This window comes from Emydura macquarii, unplaced genomic scaffold (assembly GCF_026122565.2).
Source record: "Emydura macquarii macquarii isolate MOO-44397 ecotype Brisbane River unplaced genomic scaffold, CSIRO-AGI_Emac_v2 contig_18, whole genome shotgun sequence".
NCBI classification, from domain to species: Eukaryota; Metazoa; Chordata; order Testudines; family Chelidae; genus Emydura; species Emydura macquarii.
Genome location: NW_027130155.1, coordinates 666,847 through 685,519, shown reverse-complemented (window position 1 = coordinate 685,519; position 18,673 = coordinate 666,847).

Below are 18,673 nucleotides of genomic sequence, written 5' to 3'. Positions count from 1 at the left end.
ATCCATGCACCACATCCTAAGCTTCACAAGAAGCAGAACATCCTAATGTCCCATAGAATATTAGGGGGTCATGAATAGTTACAAGAACTGGGTAGAATCTCTTATTCATGAATGGGACCCTTTCCATGATAGAAGGGCTTCAGGAAGAGGACTGCAGGGAAATCAGTACTTATCCCCAAAGTGAGAGGGAAATCTTTACACAGTCAGGCTGACGAGATGCCATCCTGCATGATTAGATTCACACAGTAAAGAAGTGGTCATACTTTATGTTAAGGTTCCATTATAAATAGTTTATAGAGGGTTAAAATGATTAATAAATGTTTTAATAAATGGTATATCAATGGTTCTAGATTGTTATAGAATCCAACAGATCAATAGGTTCTTATAACTACAGTTTATAATTGCTAAGGTGTAAGGATAATGTGCTTATAACCATATAACACATATTATTCCTATCTGTAACATCTTATAACAGCTGTTTAGCTGTTACAACCTCTTATAAGAGGATTATAAATATATCCTTAATATAAAATGTGACCAAACAAGTAACAGAAGATTATTTCTCTTGGGGTGTCTGTTCATGTATGTGTCTATACTGTTATCGTAGGAGTCACAAGATGGAGCTGTTACACAGTCTTCAAGTTATTTTTCTTAGGGTACATCTACATAGCAAAAGCTGTGCACAGGTTAGCCTACCTGAGCTAGCTTTAGCGCAGTTACCGGTAACAGTTAAGATAGCACAGCATGGGTTTTTGACAAAGCTAGAGAGCAGAGTACATACCCATGGTCTGTGCTGGACTTCTACTACTAATGCGGAAACCCACACTGTGCTATCTGCGTTGCTATTGTTACCCATGCTAACTGGATTCAAGCTAACTCAGATAGGCTAGTCCATGCACCACTTTTGCTGTGTAGACATACGCTTAGAATGTGAGCACGTTTTTAAGTCTTAGAAAAAATGCTGTGTTGTTACTGGTTTTCTGTTGCAGTTTCTTTAGGACTGCTGTGGAAAGCAGTAAGGGAGTTTGCTCTCTTGTTAATCTCATTAACTAAAGTGAACTCTTGAGACAGAGTTACAACTTGGGAACCAAGTTGCTGGTGTTTGGGCTGATATCCCTGAAATAGGAAATTGCTTGCATACCATTTGTGACCACCTCTGTCCCAGAACTGGTGGATGTTTAAATAAAACAAGTTACACTAAGAATATAACCAAAGTCCATGTCATTGATTTCTCTTCCAGTGGCAAACAGACTCACAAGACCCCAACATCTGTTACTACTTTACAGAAGACCACCAATATATACTTACATATAGTGAGCTCATCACCATAGCATTTAGTTACCGACAACTCACAATACAAGTTTTTCTGACTGTCATTTTACAGGATTTGATACTGTGGCTGGCTTTCAGATTTTAATTAGAATTACAATCTGTATAGCAAAACACAAGCTTAGTTTAAAATCCCATATTTTTTCATTCTTTCTTGCATATCATTATGTAGCCTCATGCTTGAAATTTTGCCTCCCGAGATGGAAGCGATAGGAGAAAATAATCCTTAATCTACATAATATCTTCTTCCGCCTGTTATTTCCTGTCCACTAGCCTCACTTTCTTCTCACTTCCCTTCCATTTCTCCTTCCCTTTCATCCCAACTTTGCTTTGATCCTTTTGTCTTTTTTCCACCTCTCTTCTAGTGTTTCTTGGTCCTTCTTGCAGAGCAATGCAAATTTTCAGGAAAGCTCTAATCTACTCTCCCTTTGAGAATATCAAAGAACAGCAAAAACTGCTGAATGCATTAGTAAGGAAAGCTCTGTAGGTAGTGAGAAGGTCAAACAGAGCAAAGCTGACAAGACTTGTTTATATAGATAGTATGGCTTTTCGGTGCACACCTATCTGAAAAAAAAAACAGGGAGCAATGCCTGAAAACTAGAGACCTGACAATGAGAAAGAGGGGGGACTCCCTGTGCTACTGTGCACTGCCATGGGGGGTCACTCATGCTTCACTTGTCATGTTATGGCCCACTCATATAATGGGATGGTTGCTGCAAAGCACTCTGCATAAAGACTACCTGGTATAGCCAACGGCTGTTCTCCACATCAGGCTCCATGCAGGATCAAGCTTCCCTGTGCTCAATGGTTCAGATGAAACAGTATTGTTGTCCTCTTGGGACCCAGATACTTTCATCACATAAAGAATGGTTTTCTCAGAGACCAGCAGCATACACATTACACAAGTTACAGACATTTCAACATCTTTCTTTCTTCCTTCATTTGGTTGGTTCAGCTCCATTTTTGCAATTTCACGTCTCTTGCTTTTCAGTAGGTATCTCTTTTGTTCTCGCTTTTCATTGAGTGGGACATTTCTTTAAAGAGGGCCAAATCCAGAGAGGTGCCAAGCATGCACAACACTGAGTCAAGGCTTCAGTGGGAGTTGTGATGCTCAGCAGTTCTTAGGAGACTAACACAGCCCAGGGTAAAGGAGCAGTTTGGAGCCACATCACCTGTGGAGGAGCTAAGGGAGAATTCCTTCCAAAGTTGCCCCCACCAAGCAGTTACACCCCTTCATAAGCTGGCATGGACTGGAGAGGGACATGGACCTTTCTTTTCCCTGCCACCTGTGGGCTGGATTGCACATTCCAGGTCCCCGGGGAACAGCCCCAGCATTCCCCAGACCTCAGAGACTGTAATTATGTTTGGTTTTAAGCAGGCCACTCATAAAGACCAGACATTATATGGATCAAAGTGTGGTCCATTGAAATCAGTGGAAGTCAGGCACGTTGGCACTTCTGGAAGTTCCACTAGACAGCTATATGCATCTGTAGCTGTCAAAAGACCTTCAAAAATCTGGCCCTTGGAGGCTAGTTTTAAACAAGTTCTCATCAGTCAGTACTGCACAGGGCTCAGTATTGTGAAATGACTTAGCTCTTTGTGTTGTAGTTCCAAAGAAGAACTGTCTCTATTCTTACATCTAGTGAAATTCAGCCTGGATGGCTTCAAAAGGTCATCACACTGTATTAATGGGAGTGGAGTTTGCTACACTGGATGCCTAGGAATCATAATGAATTGAGAAAAAGGGCTTTCTATTAAGAATGTTTCTTTTAAAGACATAGGATTAGAATACACACATTATTTGTATTGCTATAGTAAGTGGTCTGTCAGCATCTCCATACTGCAGCCTTTGGCTGATAGTTTTATAGCTCTGATGCACAAATCTGAGCTAGACTCAAAAAGAAAAATGCTTGTCTCAACCGAGTAGCAATGTTTTTATTTTTTTACATATTTTACTCTAATCGTTTTAGCTATTTTGAAATTATAAGAGGAAAAACAATGTGAAGATTTCTAGTTTCAGATGCACTCCTCTGCTTTTAAATAAAACTGTTCTTTTACATTAATTTTTGCAGGATGCTATCCTATGGTGTGGGAATTAAAGAAAATTCATGGTCAGAATAACTTAGAAAAAACACTTCTGCATATAAAGTACACAGTATTAATTTGTCATCAAAAATTTCACAAGGTTGTTTAGTACAGAGAGTTCCTTCACACAATCCGTGACTTGGTATTGATTCAATATATCCTAAAAACGCCTGAGGTTTCTTTGTGAAATATCTTACCAGTAATCTGCACTTTGTGGATTTCCTAAATCTGGAGTGCCCAGACTTAGCCCAACTGGGGGAGGGGGACGGAGGCGCACATTGGCAACTTGTCAGGAACCTAAGGGCTGCATTTAACATCTTATCCTATGAGGTGAGGGCTCCCTCAACTATCTTCAATAAGCTTTGAAGACTCTCAGCTCCATATAGGAGAAGAGCATTTATTTGCATGAAATGAAGCACATTGCAGCCACCTTCTGTTTAATAAAGAAGTAGCCCATTCAGACAGTGCCCCTGATCCTACAAACAATTGTATGTGTGCTTCATTTTAACCAAGTAAGCAGTCCCACTACAGTCAATGGTGTTAAACCATTTACAGAATTGGCACCAAAATACCCCAGCATGCAATGCTCCATTCTGATCCAAATGGCTTTCCTCTGGAAAAAAGATGGGACACTTCATGCTGGAACCAATAGTTTCCAAGGACTCTTTATCAGCTCCCAACTTGTACTAGTGCTACCCTTGTACTAGGTGCAAACGACAGGGTCATTGCTATTTTAAAAGTCAGATTTAACAAATAAAGTTTCCCTCCCATATTATTAATAATCTGAGGAGATATAAAAATTCTGTGAGAATTTAAAAACATCTAATTTGTTTTTCCACAAGTAATGACATTTGCTAGCTATAAAATTCATTTATCTCAGTATTCAGAATAAAAATAAACTAGTCAATTTCACTTTATGATTCTAAAGCCCTAGCACAATGCTATAATATTTGGGTTGCTAGTACTTCAAGAGAATGATAAAATCCAAACAGAAAACTATTAATTCCCCTCTCCCCCAGGCTATTATTTTAGGAATAGAAAATGAGAAGATACAAGAAAAATATTCTATTACCATATTATAATATCAAAACTTTATGTTCATGAACTAAATCTAACTTATATTAGTATAATAAGCAAAGTGATTACATACCATAGTTCTGACCCCATGGGTTCATTATTCCAGTTTATAGGCTTCCTTAAGTTGGTATCTAAAGGGGGAAAGGAGGAAGGAAGAGAGTATCAAGCAGGAAAGAGTGAAAGGAGGAGTGGAAGAGAAAATAAATAGAAAAAACAGAATCCTGATGTTTCTCCCTGTAGCAGAGTGGGGGGAGTTAGGTCCCCCCCGTGCCTGTGCCCCCCAAACCCAGCTGCTAGGGCTGGGGTAAAGTGGACTGGCAGAGACCCGGATGGCACGGAGGAAACCCACACAGTTGCAGTGGCTGATGAGAAGAAGCCAGGAATGTGCCTAATGAGGCAAGGGGGAACAGCTGTCCCCCTAGCTGCAGGGTGCATATAACACAGCCAGGGAGAAACTAGAGAGAGGTATGGCCCAAGAGGAGGGTAGAAGCCATGCACTTTAGTTTGCCTCCTGGCCAAGAGAGGGTGAGCAGTCCATAACCTCAGGGCCAACTGGGACTGGTTCGGGAGTAGAGTCTGTACTTCTACACTGTAAATAAACAAGCATGGGTGATTGCACTGGGTGAAGCCTGCAAGTCCTGTTATTGCAGAGGGATAAGACCACCCAGAGGATCTGGAGAGGCCCAGGGCCCTTGGCAATCTACTACAAGTGGGGGCTTGTCCAGGACCTTCTTTCAGAGCCATTGCAGAGAGTGGCCATTACAATGGAGGAGACCCTGAAGTGGCTGCTAACAAACCTGCAGGAAATGCAGCAGACCCAACAGGCGGAACGACAGACCCAGATGACCTGGCAGGCCAACCAGCAGTAAAGCCTCCAGGAGTTCCTCAAGGAACAAGCAGTCATCCAGGAACAGCTGCTACAGTGAGTGGTGAGTCCCATGAATGGAGACGGCGCCAGGGCAGGAGGCTGGGGACTGTGCAAAATGGGCCCCATGGATGACTCTGATGCATTTTGTGGGACTTTTGAGAGAGTGGCTACAGCGGCAGGCTGGGAGAGGGCAACCTGGGCCCTGCACCTCGCCCCTATTTGGGAGATGAGGCCCAAGCCAGGGATTACGACGTAGTAAAAGCTGCCATCCTGGATCGAGTTGGACTCTCAGTGAAGCAGTACCGCCAGAAGTTTCGGGTGGCCAAGTGGACTGAAAGCCTGTGGCCCCAGGTGTTTGCCCAGTGGTTAACGAACTGGGCCACCTGGTGGTTGAGGCCAGCCACCCAGACAGTGGAGGAAATGCTGGATGCAGTGGTTCTGGAACAATTCCTTCTAAGCTTACCAGAAACCGTATGGGTCTGGGTCCAGCAGCATCAGCCGAGCTGAACAGCCAATGCGCTTAGGCTGACGGAGGAGTATGTGGAGGCTGAGGCGCCCAGGAGAGCAGGAAAGCTCACCAAAGGAGCAGGACCAGGGGGGAGGCTCCCAGAACCTGCACCCAAGAAGGGGCCCAAACCCGTGGGGCGGCAGAAGCCGGGAGTTAACTTGCTGGCAGTGTGGCCGCCCTGGTCATAAGAAGTAGGACTGCCCCAAGATGGAGTGTGGACTGGCAGCCTTTTGTGGGTGGACTGAAGGGCAGGGGGAGGCCAAAGGTATGGCCGTTGGACACCATACCCATTTGGGTGGGGAAAAGACCCCAGTAGGGGTTAGTGGACCCCGCCTCCACCCAGACGCTGGTTCGGAGGGGGCTGGTAAAGAGACACTGGATGGTCCCAAGGGCTGAGGTACACCTCAGGTGTGTCCATGGGGATACCAAAAGATATCCATTGGTGCAAGTGCTTCTGGAAGCCGAAGGGCACTTTACGTGGCAACTGGTGGAGAAGTCGCCAAGTTGCCCTACCCAGTCTTGATTGGAAAGGATTGGGAACCGCCTCCCAGGTGGTCAGGAGGGCAGATAGGAGACCCCTCAAAGAGGAAGTGGGAAGACAGAGGCACAGGACCTCACCAAACAAGAAGAAAAACCGTAGACACAAGCAGGAAGAGGGAAAGGAAAGATGCCCCATGGAACCTGAGGGAGAGGGGAAGGAGCCAGGAGGAGAGGACAAGTAACCCAGACCCTGTGCAATCTGCCAAGGTCGGGGAATGCTGGGCCTCTGGGGGGGAAAAAGGGGCACCGGTGGAAACCGTGCCTGGACCAGCTGAGTCCCGCAGAGGTGACTCCCCTAGAGCCGGTAGTATCCAAGATGATAGAGTGCCTGGACACTCCAGAGCCCCAGCAGGGGAACTTGGGGAGTCAGGGAAAGGAGCATCCCAGAGGGGGGGCAGGATGCTGGATCTGTGGGGACAAGGAGTATTTAGGGGAAGCATGCCTATACCGGGTGAGTGGTGAGGAAACCCACCCCAGAGGAAGTGCCACTAGAAGAGGGACCAACACCCTACAGAAGACCCTGTGCAACACCAGGAAGGAAAAAGGGAACCTTCTTGGGCTGGCCAGTATGTTAGGCCAAAGAGAGGGAGGGGTTGGTTGAACCTGGCGGTTCATTAAAGGGGGGAGGTGTGTGGCAGAGTGGAAGGGGTTAGGTCCCCTCTGTGCTTCTGCCCCTCCCCACCCTTGAACCCAGCTGCTGGTGCTGGGGTAAAGTGGGCCAGCAGCACCTCAGCTGGCAGGGAAGAAACCCATAGCTGAAGGGGTTGATGAGAAGAAGCCAAGAATGTGCCTAATGAGGCAAGGGGGAAACAGCTGTCCCCCTAGCTGCAGGGTGCTTATAACCCAGTCAGGGAGAAACCAGAGAGAGGCGTGGCCAGGGAGGAGGGTAGAACACTTGCACTTTAGTTCGCTTCCTGGCCAAGAGAGGCTGAGCAGCCCAAAGCCTCAGGGCCAAGTGGGCCTGGTTCGTGAATGGAGTCTGTACCGATACACTGTAAATAAACATGTACAGGTGATTTCACCGGGTGAAGCCTGTGAGTCCTGTTGCGGCAGGGGAAGACCACCCAGCAATCCGCTACACTCCCCTTGAAGTCAATGGGAGTTTTGCTGCTGGCTTCAATGGAAATTGAGACACTCAGCTCTTCCTAGGATTTGGCCTATGTAAAGAAGTTAAAGACAAAATAAATCAGCAGAAAAATGGCAGTCTGAAGAGTGGAAATACTTATTTCTGAGATTTATGGACTATAGGGCCAATGTTTTCAAACTGGCATACTTAAAATTAGGCACCTATATCCATATTTGGGCACCTATATAAATGGTTTGAGTACTAAACGTCTGATGCTCCCAATGACCTCAGTGGATGAAGGAACAGGCGCTTCTAGATGGTCTCCATTCTTAAAGCTGGTTTTAAAAAAAAAAATCTTTGAATTTTGGAATCTTTGAAAAATGCACTGAAATTGTCTATTAATCTTTGATTTTATAAAACCTTGTTTTAACAAATCTAAATTTGGCTATTAATGTGTTTACTAAAACACAAATGGGGAAAGCCATTGTTTCAGTGAAAATTAAGACAAGCTGAGACTGCTCTATACACATCAATGTAGTACATAGCCAGTTTTTAAAAATGTAAACTTATAGATCTCAAAGTAATTGTTAGTGGACAGTCATCATCAAATGGGGGTATTTCTAGTGGGGTTCCACAGGAATTTATACTTAGCCAACTGCTATCCAATATCTGCAAACTTTACCAGCAATTATAATATACTTTTTCAAATTACTTACAAAGATATTCAATAACAGTGAGCCAAGAACAGATTCCTATGGAAAGTATAAAAACAACTATCACCACATAGAGACAAAATTTTTGTGAATTCTGCACTTTCTGTGGCTATGTGAAATGCAGAGGTGGATTTTTTAAAATAGAAGAGCCTTTAATTTTGCTGACACACAACAATGGTAACTGGAAGTTGAAGCTAGAAAAATTTAGACTGGAAATAAAGTGAGCACTTAACAGTGGTGGCAAATTAATCATTGTAACAACTTATCTAAGGATGTGGTGTATCTTTTCATCAAATTAAATCTTTAAATCAAGACTGGATGGCTTTTTTTAAAAAATATTCTGTCACTCAATTAGAAGTTGTGGGCTGGATGCAGGAATTACTGGGTGAATTTCTATGGCCTGTGTTTTGAAGGTGGTCAGACTAGACTATCATAAGGGTCCATTCTGACCTTAAATTCTATTAATTGGAAGTGAAAAGCACCCAAATACCAGAGAGCCAATGTTTACTGTACTTCCAAAGGAAACCAAACTCAGACTTTAAGAGCAGAAGGGACCATAGTGATCATATGGTCTGACCTCCTGCGCATTGCAGGTCACAGAACCTCACCCACCCACTCCTGTAATAGACATCTAACTTCTGACTGAGTTATGAAGTCCTCAAATCATGGTTTAAAGTCACAGAGAATTCACCATTTACACTAGTTTAAACCTGCAAGTGACCTGTACCCCATGCTACAGAGGAGGGCAAAAAAAAAAAATATCCCAGGGTGTCTGCCAATCTGAGCTGGGGGAAAATTCCTTCCTGACCCCAAATATGGCATTTAGTTAGACCCTGAGCATGTGGGAAAGACGCACCAGGCGGATACCTGGGAAAGAATTCTCTGTAGTAATTCAGAGCCCTCCCCTTCTAGTGTCCTGTCTTTGGCCATTGGGGATTTTTGCTACTGGCCGTTGCCAATGGGCCATATGCCATTGTAGGCTATCCTATCATACCACCCACTCCATAAACTTATCAAGCTCAGTCTTGAAGCTAGCTAGGTTTTCTGCCTGCACTGCTCCCCTTGGAAGGCTGTTCTAGAACTTCACTCCTCTGATGGTTAGAAACCTCCACCTAATTTCAAGCCTAAACTTATTCATGGCCAGTTTCTATCCATTAGGTCCTGTGTCCACGTTGGCACTTAACTTAAATAATTCCTCTCCCTCCCTGCTATTGCTGTATTTATAAAGAGCATCATATCTCCCCTCAGCCTTCATTTGGGCTAAACAAGCCAAGCTCTGAGTATCCTCTCATGAGGTAGGTTTTCCATTTCTTGGTTCATCCTAGTAGCCCTTCTCTGTATCTGTTCCTGTTTGAATTCATCTTTCTTAAACATGGCAGACCAGAATTGCAAACAGTATTTCAGATGAGGTGTCTCTGGCATCTTGTATAATGGTACTAACACCTCCCAGTATCTACTGGAAATACCTTTCCTGATGCACCCTAGGACTGCATTAGCTTTTTTCATGGCTGCATCACATTGGTTAATCATGGGATGACAGAGTCGTCAATCAACCAGGTCTTTTCTCCTCCTCTGTCTCTTTTATAAGTGTGCTTATAGCAAAAATTCTTGTTGTTAGTCCCTCAATGCATGACCTTGCACTTTTCACTATTAAATTTCATCCCATTTCTATTACTACAGTTCATAAGGTCATCCAGATCTTCTTGTATAATATTCTGGTCCTTCTCCATATTGGTAATACCTCCCAACTTTGTGTCAATCACAAATTTTATTAGCGCACACTCACTTTTTGTGCCAAGTAATAAAACATTAAATAACATTGGTCCCAAGACCGATCCCTGAGTAACTACACTAGTAACCTCCCTCCAGCCTGACCGTTCACCTTTCAGTATGCGCTGTTGTAGTTTTCCCTTTAATCAGTTCCTTATCCACCTTTCAATTCTCATATTAATCTCCATCTTCTCCAATTTAACTAATGTCCCACATGGAACTGTATCAAATACCTTACTGAAATCCAGGTAGATTAGATCTTCTGCATTTCCTTTGTCTAACAAAATCAGTTATCTTCTCAAAGAAGGAGATCAGGTTCGTCTGGCACAATCTACCTTGTTGTATTTGATCCCAATTACCATTTGCCTCTATATACTTATCTACTATCTCTTTCACAATTCAAAACCTTTAAAGATTGCTTATACTTCCTGATTTAAAAAAAAATCTCATCTTAGGAGTATTCAGAATGATCAGACAGTGTTTTTAGCTAAGATGCCAACAGAGGTAAAAGGTAAAGTAAGATGTAAGTTAAGTTGTTTCCCTCCCACCCTTTACTTCTCTTGTCAATTTCAATTGCAAGCTCCTCAAGGCAGGGACTGTCTCTCATTGTGTTTTTATACCATGCCTAGAACAATGTGTCGTTGATCTTGGTTGGGCCCCCATGATGCTGTCATAGCAAATAACGCAGCTGGGCAGCGATGATTTAATTTCTAATCATGCCCAGTAGAGGGCAATAATTCATTACTATTCAGAAGTTACATGTGGCTTCCACACATTTTTCTACTCAGTAATATTCTTCTAACTTCACATAACAAACAGCATCACTATCCACTGTTCCTTTAACTTGCATCCAAAGTGGCATCAGGGTCACTGGCTTCTTATGCAGGACATTACGTCAGAGATCCGGATATTGGGAAGTCATATAATCATACAACAAGGCATAGTTTTCTATTTAAGGACTTTAAAAAATCCGCACTTAGTTTTTGCTTAGATTTTTGCCAAGTGGCTGGTGCTGAACTACATCAGCAAAGCAAAACACCACTTTGTGGATGTTATCAATTATTTACAAATTAAGTTCATTTGTGAGGAAATATAAAAAGATTTAAGTAAGGTGGATTTTTATTTCCTTAAAAAAAAAAAAAAAAAAAAAAAGCATTTTGTAGTGGTAGCTGATATAATCAGGGCTAAAAATCAATGTTCCATTTTCTTTTATTAATGGATCTCTTTCATCTACAAGTAGAAAAGCCCAAAGGGTTTACTTTTAAAAAGTGACTATTCTGAAGAATGTTATAAACACATATCTTTCTTATCTGAACAAATTTAATACTCTACCTTCAAAGAGAGAAATAATAAGTAAATATATTTATTTTATTTGGGTTTCTATTAATTGACTTTTTCTCTTACAATAAGTTCCCTCACATGCATACATACTTTATGCTTTTAGTTAATTTCTTAAATAAAAGAAATGTAGAGTTAAAACTTAATTCCCTGCAAATTGGCTCTGAAATCCAGGATATGCTGAGTCACTCCAGATACAGAATGAAAATGCCATTTAAAATGTAAACAACCCATCTTATTGTACTCAGTGGTGTTTCCCTCAGCAGATAAAGTGTTTAACGGTCACTTTTCATGAAGAAATAAAATCAGGTGCAATAAAGGTCTTATACTTGTTTGTTTTAAATAAAAGTTAGCCCTTCACTCTACTGCGTGCTTGCTATTTGTCACAGAGCTAAGAGATGGGAAACACAATAGAGTAAAGCAATAACCAGAGAGAAGACGTTGAAAACAGAAGAGAGAAAAACAAGAAGAAAACAGAAGGGGATTGGTAGATACAGGAGACAAGAAAGGGAAAAAAAATCTGCCCTACCAGAAACAGCAACTGTAGCCAAACAGGAAGTGCTGCCTTAAGACCAGCCAATGCAGGCACCAGGAAATGGCAGGAGCGATAGCAGAGGCCCAAGACACCTGACAAAGTAGGAAACCTGAAAATGAAAGGCAAAAAGGAGGAGGAGATGGCAGGGGGTGGGGAGGAGGGTGACTCCCCACCCCATTAAATATGTTCCTAAATTGTATGTGTTTTTTCTGACACTCCCTCCAGATTTGGATTTTAAACCACTAAGGAAATTCAGCTTCATCCCCTCTACATTTCTACATCCTCTCTTTTGTTTATTTTTGAGACAACATGGACAGACGTTTTCCCCCTGAACTATAAACAGCCCATTTCCACTTCTATGCTTCTCCTCCCCCCACCTCCTGCTGTGTTTCCATTTAAAGTATTCATGACATGGGCTGTGCACTTCTGAGGTTGTCATCTGTGTTTGAAGGGTACATATAGATCTTATGGACAATCTCTGGTCAGAGGAGGTTTTAAAAAAAAATACAGTACACCAGTTAGAAGAGGACACTGGCTGATTTAAGGAATTGCTAAGGGGACAACCAGCCTTTTCCCTACAGGTCACTGATTTAAGTGCCAGAAGTTGTGGTACTAGGAATTGTGCAGAGCCTGCATGGAGTGCTGTGAAGCTGTAGTCATTCGTAGCCACTTGGAAATGGACACAGAGTAAAGCAGATCTCTTGCACATCCCTTAAGTACTGATTGATCACTGAACACTGCATAGTGAATGTAGTTGTTACCCTCTGACAGCTATTTGGTGGCCTCACTGTCATTTCTTGTGGAATGGTGTCAACATCATAAGGACCACTGGCACCTATGCTAAGTGTCAGGAGAGGCTAAAGACTTGGGCCTGGCCACTGAGCTGCCCTTTCACCCCTCAAAACCGTTCCTTTAGGAGGATAAAGGCTCATTAGCAGGGCACGCTGGGGGAAGCTTACACGCTGATCCTGTACATGGTTTGGGGCTAGGTAAAGAACTTTGGGTGGCCTAGCACCTTCCTACATACTAAATTTGGCCTTGAATTTTGCCCTTTCATTTGCCACTTACTTTCAAGTCTACTCGATCAGAACAGACATTGCCAGACTGACCACTTCCTTAAATCAGAAACTATAGGCCTCAGGTACTTATGTTGCTCCCATCACCATAGTATCTGAGCATCTCCCAGTCGTTAATATATTTATCCTCCCAACACCCACGTGAAGGAAGGATGTGCTTTTATCCCCATTTTAGAGATGTGGACCTGAGACACAGAAACTAGGTGACATGCCCAAGTTCACCCAGACATGCAGTGGTGAAACAGTTAATTGAACCTGGGCTGTTTGAGTCTCAGGTTAGTACCCTCACCACTGCCCAATCCCTCCTCTCAGACCAGATGCTTATGGTGAATATCAATGTACTTTATACAATATAGCATAAGTGAATTTACATTCTTTATTTCTGCAAACTTCTGATATTCTCATATATAAAGGAACCATAAGAAACAGCCATCCTCTTCCAGTGGGTGAGAGAGAACAAGGTTAGCACAGTAGTTATATGTTGCTGTTTTTTCTGATACCCTGAAATTCTTAAGTGCCTATATCTAACAATTACACACCCTGTTGTTAATACACATTTTCTCTACACTCCCTGCTGGTCTGCAAAACATTGAACATCCTCATCTTGGATTCAAGGAAAAGGATGTTGTCCTGAAAACATTTAGACATATAAATTACAGGAGTCTCATGTATGACCTGGCATGAGATTTAGACACCACAGGACTTCTCATTAATATACTTCAAAAGAAAAGCACATGGAAACCTGGCATGGTTAGAGTCTAGCCATTAGCCAGGTAATATTTCAAATCTCTTCATTTGTTGTAGTAGTGCAAAAAAAAAAAAAAAAAAAAAGGCTACAGTCATCCCAAGCGGTTTGTTGAAGTTTGGGGCCTTGGGGATGTTCCAGTTGGGAGTAGAAATTAGTGACAGTCAGGTATTTCTTTCTCACAATCTTGTTTATTTGGTACATTCCTTGTAAAGTCCTGCTTCTCCAAATGCAGGAGGAACCCAGAACAAAAGGACCAGTTTCTTAGCTTACAGCCCCACACCTCTTTAGCCAACAGATGCAAAAGATCAATCTCTATCTTTTTTCCAGGATCACACTGTGCTTGAGTTTCTTGCTTTTTACCTCCCAGTCTCTTTTCTCTCCTCCCACACAAATGCCCTGTACATGCACACAAACAATACTCAGCAAAAGCCTTCTGCTCACCCACTCCAAACTCCTCGATAGTTCACAAGACCCTTGGTCTTAGGTGAGGGACTTCTGATTAATTGATGGGTGTGTTCATCACCCAGTAAGGTTTCCACTCAATCTATAACAAGGCTTCACCCAGCTCATAACAACACCGACTAGTATCGTGTCCTTTGAAGCTCCACTCTGAACTTTCCACTTTCCCAGGACGAGTGCTTTGGGTGCTAATGCAAACAACACTACAATGTCAAGCAAACAGTGTTCTAAAGCTCTGTGTAATTCAGTTGTTATAAAATCAGTCTCTTGATTTTTGGCAGAATATCTGAGTTCACTGTAAAGAATCCTGAAGACCCTGGGAAGGACAATAGAAAAATTACATGTCATGGGGACTTCACGGGAAAGAAAAAGTTAACAGTTGGCTTTTAAAATTTTCCCCTTACAGAAGACTGTTTCAAATTCCTGAGGTTTCTCTGGCGGAAGAAACGTTTATTAGTGGATGATGAGTTTGTGATTTTTGTTTTCTTAGATTCCAGAAATCTCCCACATATATAAATGCAAGCCAAGGTTTGTCTAGGTGTAATGTCTTCTGACTGAGTAGAGCATTAATCATACCTCCTACAGAATCCATTCATTTGTATAACTTAAGGTGTATATTGAATCTTTTAACAGCACTGCACTAAGAGTGTTGGAAAAGTTTAATTGCCCCCTTTTCAGAGAGTAGGATTTCAATAATTGAAGTCTCAACTTATGAAGCACCAAATTCAAATGAAAAGCAAATTTTAAAAACCACAGAGATTTCCATTTGGGAACCATCATATCTTCCACTCCTACACTGGTTACTTGTCTGCAGTGTTGTAGCTGTGTCGGTCCCAGGATATTAGAGAGACAAGGTGGGTGAAGTAATATCTTTCATTGGACCAATTTCTGTTGATGAGAGAGACAAGCTTTCAAGGGCTCTTTGTAAGCTCAAAGCTTCTCTCTCTCACCAGCAGAAGTTGGTCCAATAAAAGATTTTGATGGAAGACAAGTAACCAATATTAAACTAGTTTATTTTAAAAAAATTAAAATAAACTTCATATAATTGTCAAAAATGTGTTAAAATCAACTCACCTTGTACCTTACTTCCACCCTTGGGCAATCCAGTTCCTCTGTTGATTACAGTTGCTCACTAGTGGTAGTATTTCTTCCCAGGTGAAGGCAGCACATTCAGTATCCTCTGTCACTGTCTGCCGGTTATTCTTTGGCCTTCCCTGCTTTCTCTTTCTTCCCTCAGGTACCCAATTCAATGCTTGCTTACCATGCCTTCCATCGTTCATACAATGAACATGTCCCAACTACCTGAACTTACTTTCTTTGATATTTACTAACATGTCCTGCTCTGTCAGCAATCTTACTCTCACATTTGTTATTTTGTCTTTCCAAGAAGTGTGTAATATCTTCCTCAGCCACCTGTGATGAGCAGCCTCCAATTTATTTTTGTTAGCCACTGTCATTGAGTCTTTGCTCTGTACAGTAGCATGCTCAGTACAATCACATGGTATAACCTTGTCTTTAGCTTGGTATGGAAATCTCTCTTTGGCCAGATGTCATTTATCCTTCCAAAAGTGGTGTTTGCTTTTTCTAGTCTCATATGAAGATCTTTATTGCAGCCATCTTCAAATGTCACCACAGTCCCCTGCTAGCAGAACATTGCTAGTTTGATTTCTTTCCCATCCATGTACACCTTCATATCTGCTGTCTCCTAACTAAAATTGTGAAGGTTTCATCTACATCTTCTTTCAATTTTCATCTTCTTTTTCAATTTCATCTTTTTTCAATCTAATTTTTGCAGCTTCCTCTGATGTAAGGACAATCACTGTTCCACATCATACATAGTAGTAAAGCAATGTGGTCAGCAAAGTCCAGTTGTACAACTCATTTCTGCTTTGTTGCTCACTGAATCACCCAGTCTATTGCTAATGCAAAGAGCATTGGTGATAAACATCCATCCTTGTCTAACTCCAGTCAAAATACCAAACCATTCACCCAGGCCTGCAGCCAATCTTACTGTGCATCTACTTCCATCATATAAATTCCTTATGATGTTGATCAGCTTGCCTAGTAACTCATAGCTTCTAGCAATATTCCACATATTTTAAAATGCTATCATCATTTTAATTTCAGTTACAATAGAAACTGCCACTATCTTAACATTCTTCCAATACAGGACCCCAATACTGCAAAACTTTCTCCATGGGAGACAGCCTTACTTGTGTGAATAGCCTCCTTGAGTCAAGCCTACTTACATAAGTAACATGTTACAGGATCAGGTCAATAAATGAAGACATACAAAGCACCAATCTACATTTCAGATTATTGGAACAGCTTGAGATCATCACCGATGTTTCAATCGTAAATTCTATTACTCATTAAAATATTGTTCTTAATTAGGTACCATGAACTATAATTTATTTGAGAGATATATGTACATACAATATAAACACATTTTAGTAAGTAATAAAGCTCACCACAAATAGCACAGAAAGACCATAGGGTATATTGTATATAAATACTTAGTAGCAATTTGTCACAAATTGATTTCATTTCATCCTAGGAAATAATCAGTAAAATGGCAGCTCACACATACTAAGGGCTGACTTGTAACCTGATGATCCACCCTGAGCAAGGTTGGAGAGAAAAATTAGGCTGCACCTTTTGCTGTGGAGCTTGTCTCCCCCTCCAGCTAGGTTCCAGTGTGCTAGCTTCTCCAATGTAGCAGTACCCATGTAAAACACTGCTATGGTGTAAACACGCTGCACCGGTGTAAGAAGTGACTTGCACTCATGCAGTTTGCCCCCGTTTTAAAACCTAGCTACATTACTGCAAAAACCACCAAAAAAACAAAACAAAAACACAACAAAAAACAGTGTTGAAAAGTCTTTAGAGACACTAGAACCACTGACAGTTATGGAGCTAACAAGGGCCAAGTACAATGTATTTAAACCTGCTAACAGCAGGGCTTAAAAAAAGGGGGGGCCCTAATGCTTTGGAATATTTGTAGCAATTGTGTGTGTGTGTGTGTGTGTGTAGACACTATGCTTGCTGGGGCTAATAATGCTATTTAGTTTGTCAAAATATTGCAGTATAGATGAGATCTCCATGAGCTGCAGAAAAGCCAGCAACAATAACATGGCCAGTGAATTTAGCAGCAGCCCAATAAGATAGTGAGCAGTACACATAATACAACAAAATGTATTATTATATTAAAGAAATACTGGTTTTATGATAACTGACAAATATAATAATACCGGTCATATTTTTGTACAGTATCTAGCACAATGGGATCCTAGTCCATGACAAGGGCTCTTAGGCACTATTGTAATACACAAATAAATAATAATATTGTAGGTAACAATAAAAATTCTTTACCTCTGTTTCCTAATTCTGGGCCCAAACCTAAACCAACAGGAATGTAGCCACTGAATTCAATGGGACCAGGATAAGGGCCACTATACACAGAAGTAGAAATTTTATATCAAAAAAGTATTTTGTGAGATGCACATGTGGCATTTAAGATAAATCAGAAATTGACAAAAATGGATTGGAAAATGATGACCTTAAACCCAGGGGAAAGTGTAAAGCAAATTGCAACAAGTGACTGCAGAAGAGATTATCATGGTGACTGATTATTTTGCTTCATCCATGCGATTGGTGGCAAAGCAAACGTGGAAATGCTCTTTGCACCCTTGTGCATGGCTGTGCATTTAAAACAATGGCAGGGTGGTACAGCAGGCATTGAAGATTCATGGTCTTGAGACATTTCACAAAAAGATGAAAACAAAGGGCCAGATTTTTAAAGTATTTACATGTTTTTGCGTTCCTTAGAGAATAGTGTAACTGTGCAACAATGTGTATTTGAAGCTATATATTCTGAGATCTGATCTGCACTTCCCTTTCCTAAATTGCTCAGATGGCTATTGCACAGATGTCAAGAAAGAAGGTAAAATAGAAATAGCAATTCTGCTCTCTGAAGGAAATCTTTATGAACAGTTAATTATTGTTTCAATATTTTGTTCCATCAGCCGTTAGAATGTCAGGCAAAAGGTTGATAAATGTCTATGCCTTTTATTGACCTGCCTTGATTCAGGAACCTTACAGTTATGTGCCAGCTCATTCTGATGTTACTGCAATAATGAAATACAATTAGATGGGTGGCTGATATATGGCGGCTGAAAGTAGGATTGACAGAGGTTTGCAGCATTGCTGAGTACCTTTGCTCACTATAAAAAGGGATACATTTGCAATGTAAACTGTAGCAATTTAGACACAAATTGTGTTAATTTAGAGTTTATTTTTGGTGAATAGGAACTATGTAGCCAATTCCCCAGGCACCCTGCCGATTATTTGCCCTTTTACGCCTATGCACAGCACTTAAAGGTTTGCTTAAAATAAATCCAACAACGATCACTCATGTGGCTGTACATCAGGGTCTGGTGGAAAAATGGCAAAAATAGCTAACCACAACAATGTTAGCCCTAGTGTTTTTATCTTACAGTTGCTGGAACTGAACTGAAGGAAGGAAGGAGGCTGCTTATGATGTGATATTTGTTTGGTCTAG